At 42.1% G+C, this 12,283-nt stretch overlaps 1 long non-coding RNA gene across 1 annotated transcript; it reads left to right on the plus strand.

Moving 5' to 3' along the window:
• The first annotated feature begins 867 nt into the window (after positions 1–867).
• LOC310695856 lies at positions 868–10,853 on the plus strand. Its single transcript, XR_014520300.1, has 4 exons — positions 868–1,312; positions 3,000–3,048; positions 6,730–6,764; positions 10,674–10,853. It is a non-coding gene; the product is annotated as an uncharacterized lncRNA (long non-coding RNA).
• Positions 10,854–12,283: the final 1,430 nt, after the last annotated feature.

The following is a 12,283-nucleotide window of genomic DNA, read 5'->3' on the forward strand; positions in this document are numbered from 1 at the left end:
CCATCGGAGGAACAGGTGGGGAAAGGGCTCACGGAGGCTGGGAGGGACTCAGCAGCGGAAGCAGGGACCAGCAGGGGGAGAGGTGAGTCTCTGGAGGAAAGTCTCACGGAGGCTGAGAGAGACTCAGCAGCTAAAGCAGGAACTAGCAGGGTGAGAGGTGGATCTCTGAGGGAAAGCGAGCAAGAGGGAGGGCTCAGGGACACGTCCAGTGAGAACAGTGGGGAGGTGTCTGAAGCTCCCATAGGGAGACCCATTCCTCGCCGGAAGCTGTCACGCCGTGAGTCCCGAAGACGTGTTTCCGTTAAGGAGCTTTTATGCTGGAAGCGCTTCCGAAAACAACCACTGTCGGAATCTGCAAGTGACTAGAGCAGACATGTCTGAGGAGCTCTGTCACAGACAGAGGTTTGTGGAGTTGCACAGACTCTGAGGGACTACGATTTTACGCACAAGCAGCTCATCATCCCATCACAGTCTCTGACAATGATGTCAGTGTACTGGAATGTCACAGAAGGCTTTTGTTTCCTCCAGAAGGTTTGGGTTTTATATCACAATACTCCTTGCATACCTAGAAATCCTGTGGACCTGGGCCTTCAGAGCAGGGGAGAGGAACCTTTTCTGGCCAGCAACTGAGATCCTCATCTCCCACTCCCTGGCAGGCCAAATTTAACAGATAATAGGAAAGTAGATAATGTTATCCATAATGTATTAAGCTGTTCCTTATATAAGCATCCTAGGAGGCATATTTCTTGCTAATATTTTATAGTCTCATGTCAATAGGCCACTTCTAAGGATGAGATGTATTCTCCTTGCAGGCAACAATTATTTGGCAGCAAATAATTGTTGCAGGCAACTTGCAGGCAACTACACTTTATTTGGCAGCAAATAAAATGCAAGCTTAGCATACAATGTTGCTTTTGATCATCCTATATGATATTTCATAGCTTATATTAGAGATTTATCTGAGTGTTGTTGATTTTTCTTGTTTGCTGTGGTTTGGGGTGCTTTTTAACCTGTAGAAGAGCTATAGGAGTAAATGTTATTCATGCATACATTGAATGTCAGATGTTTTCTTGCATCTCTTCTTGCAGTGGACAATGCACTGTGCAAGTACGTATGCAAAATTCTAATCTGACTTTTAGGTTTTCAAGCATTATCAAAATTCATGTTTGAAATTGGACTTCAAGAGATACTGTAAATTAATGATGGACTGATCCTGCTCTTGGGATCTTTACTGGAGATGATCACATGCTACAGGCCTTTTTCGCAACTTCCTTAAAGTGGGGAAGTCCACAAACAGGCCAGAAATGCCAATGTGAGTATACTTAATTCAAGAAATTAGCAATAACTGTACTGTTGCTATAGTTTATTCACAAGGAATGGCTTGACAAGAAATAAAAAGGCATTGCAACTTGAAGTAGTGACCCAGAAGTATGTAAAATGATTAATAGATACATTTTATGTAGCCTATGCCATGTTCCCTGGACCACACAACATGGAATCACACAGCATGAGCTGCAAAAGTTTACAGCATAAAACATTACAGCATAAGGTTTTAAAATTAGGAAGCATTAACATATCTAGAATGGAGCTTCTTAGCTGCCAGAGCAAATTTGGCTACCAGGTGTGTAATTTGAGGATCTTTATCAGCTAAGAGTTCAGCTGCCACTTCCTGGGGGGGGATCAGCCTGAGAAACAGTTAAGAATAGATGATAACAAATTTCTCTGGGGTATATAAGGGGCAAGTAGAAAGTAGTAAGATGGTTGAATTGTGGGAATTGCCTCTCCTGTCATAGTACAGTATGAGGAGTGAAAAGCTAGGTTTTTCACTGTAACATCACAAATGGGCTAGAGCAGAGGTCAGCAACCTAAGGCCCATGGGCCGGTTCTGGCCCATGTGCTTCCTGGAACCAGCCCACGGCCGTTATGTGGATTGGTGTGGGGATTCCATTCTCCCCCCCCCCGCGGCCCCGTTTTTTCTCTTGCTGCGGAGACTGACTTCCAAGTTGGAAGAGCACTAGAAATAGCATTTGCACACGCACACAGGTGCTCCTCATCCAGATACACTATTTCTGGCGCACTTCCGGGAAAGAGGAGTGCCTGTGCGCATGTGCACATGATATTTCCGGTGCTCTTCTGACTCAGAAGAGCACCGGAAATAGCTTGAGTGCGGGCGCAGGCACACATGGATGCGCACACTCCAGAGTGGAAAAAAGATTTCCGCTTTTAAATGTTATGAAGGACCCTGGATTGTGCCTTCCAAAGAGGTGTTCTGATTAAACACAAAGAAAATAAAAAACACTGTCCCAAGGCTAGGGAGCAGGAGGCAAGGAAGGGATCCAGCTAAAGAGTTAACAAAGAAGTCTGGTTTCCATAGTTCTTGACCATTCTCTGAAAAGCTGAATAATTTGAGAATGCAACAAGCATCCATGTATAGGAGAAGGCTTATCAGCCACCTGAATTTGAAACGTGGCTTTTATTGTGATTGGAAAGCACCCAAAAGTCACTACAATACAGAAGGCCACTTGGGTTGCCCTGAGTCATGTAAGTTAAACATCTCAGTGCAGGGGTGAGACAAAGTCAAATGGGCATTTTAGCCAATGAAATCTTGTTTTCAGTAAGGCAGCCCTGTCCTTGTGAAGATGAGCAGGCTTATGTATGACATATATATATGGAAAATGATTAATAAATAACGAGAATATTGCCTTTATCAAAAAATTTTAAAAGAGGAAATTGTTTTAATCAAGGCATGATATGCTTGCTGGAGGGAATCCATTGACCCACAAGGGATGATTAATGGATATATTATAGGTATCATTTGTCTGAGATGGGTTCTGGGAATTAAATGGGTTTTGGGGGTTAAATTTGGCATATATAATCAATTCCTGTTTGTGCTGGTCACATGCTGGTATCAGCATTAGCTTGATATAATTCTCTCTCTCTCTCTCTCTCTCTCTCTCTCTCTCTCTCTCTCTGTGTGTGTGTGTGTGAACTGCAATTAGACCACACTCATTGCCCAGAGCGGAGTCAAATTGCATGTATTATTTGGGGGTGCATACAGAGTTCCAGTTGAATTAAGCTTCTTGCGAACATTAAAAAAAACAAAAACCTTCAAACGCACACATACCACAACAGGGATCAATGTATGCTGATTACTGGGAAAGATGATTTCTTTGAAATGTTGGAGGCTGAAAGTGAGGGCTGACAATTACAGCCTGAGGACTGCAATTCTTTGCTGGAATCTTTCTGGGGCCAGAGGCATAAGTGGGTGGAGCAAAAGATGATGATGTTGATGATAATGATAATGATGACAACTAAAATAATTTTATACAGTGGTACCTCAGGTTACATACGCTTCAGGTTACAGACTCCACTAACCCAGAAATATTACCTCAGCTTAAGAACTTTGCTTCAGGATGAGAACAGAAATCGTGCTCCGGCAGCGCGGCGGCAATAGGAGGCCCCATCACCTAAAGTGGTGCTTCAGGTTAAGAACAGTTTCAGGTTAAGAACGGACCTCCAGAATGAATTAAGTACTTAACCCGAGGTACCACTGTATTGACTTTCACTACAAAAACTGCCAAGATGGTTCACAAAAGTCAGTAAGAGCTGTTCAACAGTGGAATTTGCTGCCAAGGAGTGTGGTGGAGTCTCCTTTTTTGGAGGTCTTTAAGCAGAGGCTTGACAACCATATATCAGGAGTGCTCTGATGGTGTTTCCTGCTTGGCAGGGGGTTGGACTCAATGGCCCTTGTGGTCTCTTCCAACTCTATGATTCTATGATTCTAAGTCTGAATAGCAGAGAAATGCTTGCCCATAGAGGATGTGACTCCCACCTTTCTACAACAGGGTACATGCCAGCCTCACAAAAGCCAGACGTTTCTGTATTCACGTGCACGTGTAATCATGTGTGCAGGCACACACACCTCTTTTTGCTCCATTTGGGTAAACAAGAGGAACTAGCACCATTCAAGGTGACATTCTTGCCATGAAAAATACTTGAGGAGGACACAGAGTGTGTCCAATAAGAGGTGTGGTGTGGAAAGAGGCTGAGAGGGGGATTGTCCTCATGAGGGGGATGCCCTTGGGAGAGTTTCAAGGCCTAGATGGATAGACCTGGCACACTGTCTTTGGCCCCCAGGCCTGAGTTTCCTCACTCCTACCTCAGGGTAATATGATGTGGTTGATGATTCCCCCATTTTGTTCAGTTTTTTAAAAGCCTTTTCATGTCTGCTCACTGCATGCTAGGCAAGGCATCCTTTGTTTCCAGGGGTCTAGGCTGCAATGTCCTACATCACATGGGCTGTGGAGTACGTACTATTGAGAGGGGGAAATTGATTTGTGGGGTTGGGAGACAAAACCTAGCTAGCTATTCTCTGGCAGCAAACATCCAGTACAAAGCGCCTGTTGGTCTCCTCAACCCTCAGATTGTTGTCTTTTTAAAAAGGATGTAATTAGTGTCAGACAGAATAAAATACTTGCCGCTGTTGAAGTATCTCCATGTTTACTGGTAATGAAATGTTTATGGACCCATTTGGTACGCCAGCACAGAGTGAATGAAGTTGGTTCAGGATGACGGAACAGGATGTATCAAGGACTTCTAAATCACTTTGAAGCAGATATGAATCACACACACGTTTTATCCACACTTCTGAATAAATTGAGCCTGCTCCCCTTTAAATGTTACATTTGGAAATCTGTAAGTAACTTAAAATACTATATGCAACCCTAGGCATGTTCAATGGACCTTGCAACCCCATTGAGATTACCGGGCTTATTACTGGAGTCATTGCCATAATGAAAATTGACCTTTCCAGCTGAAATTAACCCTCATATGCAAGTTTCAATTGGTGCCAATAACGGAAAAGCAGGAGTGGGTTTTTTTTTGGGGGGGGGGTGCTAATTGGACCATGGTGAAAGAGTTAAATAAATAAAAATCTCCCTTTGCTCCATGGTCTTGAACCTGCCTCCCCCACTCTTGGTTGTTTTTAGAAGAAAACAAACTAGTCATGTTAAATGCAGTCATCCTTGCCTTGTGTAAATTCCTGCCACAGCTATTTTTAGGCAACAACGTCTCCAAATGGAGAGAAAGAAAAAGCCCAAGGCATTGACACAATGGAGAGGTGAAGCTCTGTAAAAGGGGGGTGGGGCTGAGTTCTGTGAAGACATTCAAAGTTCTTTCAAGATTTCCGCTTGCTATTCATAGAGGTTCCAGCCTGGCTCAGGGAGGCTTCTATTGAACCCAAAGTAAGGAGTTGAAAGAGAAATTAAGCATATCAATTTGATACAAATCAAATCTCTCTCTCCCCGCCTCCCCAACCTTTGTTCATTTTACTTCTCTTCCTCAATGCTGTTAACAGAGGAGGGAGGAAAGAGAAAGGGTGTTGGGACTTGATAGATCCTAAGCGTTCTGCTGGAGTCCTGTTCCAGCCTCTGTTAACAGCAGGGAGGCAGATGTAAAGGGAATATTTCCCCCATTCTAAAATCTAAGTTGTCAAGCACAGAGATGTCTTTAAAAGGCCCAATTTTCAGAGAGAAAAAGCTTCAAAGCACATTCTGAAAATCAGGATGCTTCACAGGGCCCCTTGTAGGGAGAGGCAACCTGCAGGGAAATTCTCCTACGCTGGTAGACAACTGTGCCCTGATTCAACAAGACAGATCCACACACATTGTTAGCTAATCAGGTCTCTGATTACCAAGTATTGATTATATAAATTTTGTTATTTTTCAAAAAATTATGGTTGGTGTGCCTGATTGTACTAAAAAGGGATCTAATACAGTGTACAGTATTCCCATTTCATAGACCCAAGAGAATTCATTCTCTCTCTCTCTCTCTCTCTCTCTCTCTCTTTCTCTCTCTCTCTCTCTCTCTTCAATGCTTTGGTCACTCATATGGATTAATACAACTCTTATATGCAGTACTTCATTTCAATGCACACATTCTATTCTAACACATTAAACAAATAGTTGGCACATTATTCTAACACAGGGGTCAGCAACCTTTTTCAGCTGTGGGCTGGTCCACCATCCCTCAGACCATGTGGTGGGCCGGACTATATTTTGAAAAAATAAAATGAACGAATTCCTATGCCCCACAAATAACCCAGAGTTGCATTTTAAATAAAAGCAGCTTGACCGTAAATATATCCGCCTGCCCCTCCCATTGCTGGACTGGATAGTTTTAGAGAGTGGAAGTGACTTCATGCTAGTCTTCTGATCCCCCTGCAAAGGCACTCCCCACTAGAACCCTTCTGGAATCAGATGGAGGAGCAATATTATGGTATGTCAAAGGCTTGTGATCAGCTCATGTCTCTCTAGTGTGCCCTGCCTTCTTGGCACTATCTTGTTATGACCAGATGCATAACCAAACTGTTTTGATGTTTTTGCTGTGCTGTCTGTTTGCCAAGACCCTTCTCCATATCACTTCATTACAAGCTCCTAATGTACTTTATTTATCTTCGCACTGTTTCCACTATCTCTCCTTAGCACTTGACATTGCACTCAGCCTACTAATTCTACTATCAGATGCTCAAAATGTTTATGCTTCAGCTAACCTAAACTATCTTAGCTATTTCATCATCTAAGTTCCCCTCTCCAATATTGAATTCCTTAGCTTAGCCTATCAATATTTTTATCATGTACTAAAGTCCTTCTCATAGCTGGCATTGTATCCAATATTATTTATTTTGAGGTCCTATCAAAACAACCAATGTCTTGGGTCCTTTCTTTTCAGGTTTTCCCCAGAAACCCACAAAGCATCAACTTAAGGTACCTTCCATAGATAATGTGAATGTACATTTGAGTGCATATCCCAGAGCTTGAAGCATTCATTTTGAAAAGGAACTAGTTCTACTGCAAGTTCGGCATATCCAAAAAGGAACTAATTCAAGTTTATGTTTGTCACTTTACAAAATAGACTAGCTCAGTTCATTTTCACTTGACAGTTCAATTCATGTCCATACAAAGAAAAGTAATAAATAAAAAATTCTCCAGTAGCACCTTAGAGACTAACTGTTTGTTCTGGGTATAAGCTTTCGTGTGCATGCACGCTTCTTCAGATACACTGAAACAGAATTCACCAGACCCTTATATATATAGTGGGGAGGTTGGGGTGGAGGTTTTCCCAGCAGGGTAGTAGGAGATGGGTTATTGACTCAATGGGTATGGTAAACCTGTTGACGACTGTTAACGACTGCAATTAGTCCTACAGGAAAAAGCAAGGGATAGTATGCAGATGACCAAAAATTGCTCGCTATTCTATTTTATGTTATTTGACTGCATCAGACCAACATGGCTACCTACCTGAAAGAAAAGTAAGTTTCTCTAACAACAGGATGGTAGTGGATGGGGTTAGACAAAGGTGACCATTCAGAGATTCTGGCTACATATTCCTGGAATGCAAGTGTAGGCCTCAGGCTCTATCATAAACTCATTCTAGCAGTGGAGCTGCTGCTAAGGGCTTAACCACAATTCCTCTTGTCCCACTGCTTTCTCTTGGGGAACCACTTCCCCTGATTCAGAACTCAAACAGAGCAAATGACAATTCGGGTTTTCCACAGTTTGCTGCTTGTTCTCATTTTGAGCTAAAGAATGGGTTTTGCATGGGAACGGAGCAGGGCAAGGGGAAAACGGAAAACCACTTGGACCCATGCCTAGAAAGCATGAGTTAAGCAGAAAACCACTCAGACCTGTGCTTTCTTAGGCACAGGACAAGTGGAAGTGTGGATGATATGAAAGAAGGTGGGTGCTGGTCTCTTCTCCATAGTCTTCTTTCCTCTCTGTAACCTTCTCTGTCTATGATCTTTCTTTCTTTTTTAAAAAAAGATATTTATTAAAGTTTTTAAAATATAACAATGAAAATGAAAAATAAAAAGAAACAAAATACAAAAAACAACATAAAAACAATTAAAAAACAAATAATTTTCCATAACATATCTTCCTTACGCTTATTTCCTCAGACCTCCTCATACCTCCCTTCTTTGTATTCCACTTCAATTTGTTAGTTCAGCAAATCCTTACCATTAAGCTTTTACCCATTTGTAAACCTTTTTTTCCGTATCTCCTAAAGCATTACAGCTGGAAACCCCTTAGTTTCTATCCAACATCCTTCTAACATTCATTAATTTTACAATATTTCTGTAAATAGTCTCTAAATTTCTTCCAGTCTTCTTTCACCAACTCTTCTCCCTGGTCTCGGATTCTGCCAGACATTTCTAGTCTTCAGCTCTCAGAAACTCCTCTGCCGCTCTTCTTATCTCCTTAAAGATAACCCCTCACTTCCCTAAAGCAGCTCCCAAGGAATTCTACTGGGGGCTTTCTCACTCCCCAGGACACACCCATCACTGGCCTTACTTTGCACCCTCCTTGAGTGAGGTGCCTGTCTGAAATATGTCCTTGAACTCTAAGAGTGCCTCTTGCTTACCAGGATGGAGGATAGACAGAGGGTAGGTGGGTGCAGAAACTGGCCTGGTGTTGCTCCACCCACTTTTGCCGCTGGCCGCACCTACTGCTGGAATGTAGCTGTTGAAAGGTTGCCTCTGGCTAAAAAATATTCCTCATCCCTGCTTTGTGTAATGATCTGGTTTGCACCAAGAGGGTAATGGGAATGGCAGCAGGGGATCAGAACTTAGTGAACTTATTCCTTTTCTTGCCTATACAGTGGTACCTCAGGTTAAGTACTTAATTCGTTCCTGAGGTCCGTTCTTAACCTGAAACTGTTCTTAACCTGAAGCACCACTTTAGCTAATGGGGCCTCCTGCTGCTGCCGTGCCGATGGAACACAGTTTCTGTTCTCAACCTGAAGCAAAGTTCTTAACCTGAAGCACTATTTCTGGGTTAGCGGAGTGTGTAACCTGAAGCATATGTAACCTGAAGCGTATGTAACCTGAGGTACCACTGTACGTAGATTTTGCATATGGGCAGTATGTCTGAATAGGCTCAGAGCCTCAGCGTTTAATTTTAGTTGTACCAAGCAAGTCTGAGAAGCTACAGACACTTGAATGCAGCAGATGAAGACCAAGCATCTGCCCTTCCCTGCTTGTGCTCTTCTCGGTTACCACAATTATGAAAAAGAAGAATGGTAAAAGGGACTATAACTTTGTTAGGTAACAATGACGAGTCAAATGGTTTTCTTTTCAGAATCTGTACAAGGGACTAAAGGGTGCAAAATATGGAACACAAGATCAACAATGAAGGCAGTCTTACAACTAACTAAGAGTGAATAAATTAAGTTACCTTATTGGCAGGGTAGGAGGGGAAATAGTTATTCCAAATTTAATAGGAATAAGGTCAGTCTGTTTCATAGATACAGTACAAGGCTAAAGTCATTTTCTTCATCAGATAAGCTGCTAGAGTTATGTTCATTTTGGGTCACTTGGATAAGTGTATGACCCATTTCCAATTCCTGTCTTTACTGTGAGAAAAAGACAGCAGAGGAGGCAGGGGAAATCAAAAGAGAGCTGTGAAACTGAAGTACAAACATCATTATAGCCTAAAAATTCTCTCTTGCAAAGCTGGGCTAAGAGCAACCAAAGATAAGTCCTGTTGCTATTTAGAAACATTGTCATTCTCCAGAGAAGTAGTGAATGGATATGTAATCCGTAACAGATGGCATGGTGGGTCTTCTCCACTCACCTGAATCATATCAGGATGGAGAGTGGGGAGGAGGTGCAGATGGGCTGGCAGAGCCAATTCAGTACTTCTGCTGGTGTGTTTGTGGCATGCCAACCTTGCCACTTCTCCACCCTCTCAAAATTGTGACAGATGCAGATGACTTTACTTTCTAAATGTCTAACCAACATCCAGCAGTTCAACAAGTGTTCCATCACATCACTCCTTCGGACAGAACTGAAAAGACCAGGAATGACAGAAATGTTTTGATGAGCAACAAAGAATGCTAGGATGATGGAGAAACAAATTCTTCTCAGCCACCATCATCGACACTGAGTAGGCTCAAAAATGAGCCTCTGCTAGTGTTTGATTGGATTTAGCATGAGTCTAGACTCTAGACTCTAGACATCTATTCTTCTGTCCACCTCCCTATGCTCAGAGTGGAAGTGAGAGCTGGATCACAAAGAAGGCTGATCACCAAAGAATTGATGCTTTTGAATTATGGTGCTGGAGGAGACTCTTGAGAGTCCCATGGACTGCAAGAAGATCAAACCCATCCATCCAAGGAAATCAGCCCTGAGTGCTCACTGGAAGGACAGATCCTGAAGCTGAGGCTCCAATACTGTGGCCACCTCATGAGGAGAAGAGACTCCCTGGAAAAGACCCTGATGTTGGGAAAGAAGAAGGGTAGAAGGAGAAGGGGACGACAGAGGTCAAGATGGCTGGACAGTGTTCTCGAAGCTACCAGCATGAGTTTGACCAAACTGCGGGAGGCAGTGGAAGACAGGAGTGCCTGGCGTGCTCTGGTCCAGGGGGTCACGAAGAGTCAGACATGACTAAACAGCAACAAAACAACAAGCTCAGAGTATATATTCATAATGCCAAAATGGAATCTGCATCTACTGTGCTTCCAATAGAAAAATGAAGTGTAAATATACCACACCTACAATCTGGTGTGTATTTGGAAGAGCATCTGATTTACCCCTGGTTCTTGGTTTAGTAGGCAATGTTCACAAAGAAACCTGCCTCCATTATAACTTTAAATACATTTCCCTATTTGCTAACCAGGTCCAGTCTCTCTTGGATGAGACCAATTTTCTAGATGCATTTCAATCAAGATTTAGAACTGTGGCAGAGAAATTGCTTTGGTCACCCTGCATGTTGACCTGTATCTGGAGAGAGGCATGGGTAGTGTGACCTGTTGATTCTCCTTGATTTTCCCATGACTTTCGATACGAACCACGGTATCCCCCTAGATGGCTGTTTGAACTGGGATTCAATGGCAGTGCTTTCCAGTATTTCCAGTATTGTCATATGCTTTCCAGTATTGTCATGTGTCTCAAGAGAGGTTGTGATGGAGGAGGCAAGTCACAATGACCCTTAAGGTACAGATAAGGGACTATGAATAAGAAAGAATAATTTGCCTAAAGTCCATCCTGAATTACCCCTTAATTCATTAGTTATAGTTACTTAAACTATTAGGGAAGTTTTTAATATTTAATGCTGTATTGTTTTTAACACTTGATTGGGAGCCGCCCAGAGTGGCTGGGGAAATTATTATTATTATTATTATTATTATTATTATTATTATTGACAGAGATTTTAAACAATGCATAAGAAAAACAGGGGGGAAATGATACCCAGCAGTATCACAAGTTGTCATATTTCAAAATATAGTGTAGGCTTGCCATACATCAGGAAAATTCCTGACACCCGCAAAGTTGTTGAGCTTTTCTTAGGAATCCCCAAAACTTTTGAGCCTCCCCCATAAAAAGTGATTTAAAGCTTTTGGAACAGTTTCCGCTGCTTTTTCCAACGCGTTGCCATACATCCAGGTTTCCCCTGACATTTTGCCAATTAGGCAAAACTCCCCCCGGTGCCATTTTTACACCCAAAAACCAGGACATGTCAGGAATTTTCCTTATGTATGGCAAGCCTACACAGGCAGGAAACTTATCATAATATAACCCTACACAGGAAATGAACTATCAGATCTATATAAGTTTCCTTATCTACTTTTTTACAGATTTGGAGAATGGAAAGAAAAGAGGAAGAAAAACTAAACTAACTGAGTATATAAATAAATGAATAAGTTATCACTCTCTGTACTTGTTATACTGGATACATTTCAACAAACAGAATGTATTCCCATTAAAAATCAATCTTTATTCCAGTTAAACTCACAGGATCCAGATTTTATAATATACCAAGGGAGCTCCCCTACCATAAACCTCCTTATTTGTGAATGAAATACAGCAAAACAATTATCTAATGTATCCTGTCCTCTAGATAGCCTTAATTTGTGAGATAACTTCTCAGAAAGGGCTGTTTGCCATACTCCAGGAATAGGCAAACTCAGCCCTCTAGATGTTTTGGGACTACAACTCCCACCATCCCTAACTAACAGGACCAGTTGTCAGAGATGATGGGAGCTGTAGTCCCAAAATATCTGGAGGGCCGAGTTTGCCTATGCCTGCCATACTCTCAAACACCAGGACTTCTTGGTTAGAATTATGAGATAACAAGTTATGAGATATTTTTGAGGCCCACGTTATTTGCCCCAAGTGCACCATAGCTATAATATGACAATCTCCTTTAAAAGCGCATTGAAAATGTCATGTAAAGGTCAGAGTTGGCCTTGCTAGAAATGAATCAAGGGCACAAAAACAAATAAAAAC

Source organism: Podarcis liolepis (genome assembly GCF_965112155.1).
Source record: "Podarcis liolepis genome assembly, chromosome: 16".
Lineage (NCBI taxonomy): Eukaryota > Metazoa > Chordata > Lepidosauria > Squamata > Lacertidae > Podarcis > Podarcis liolepis.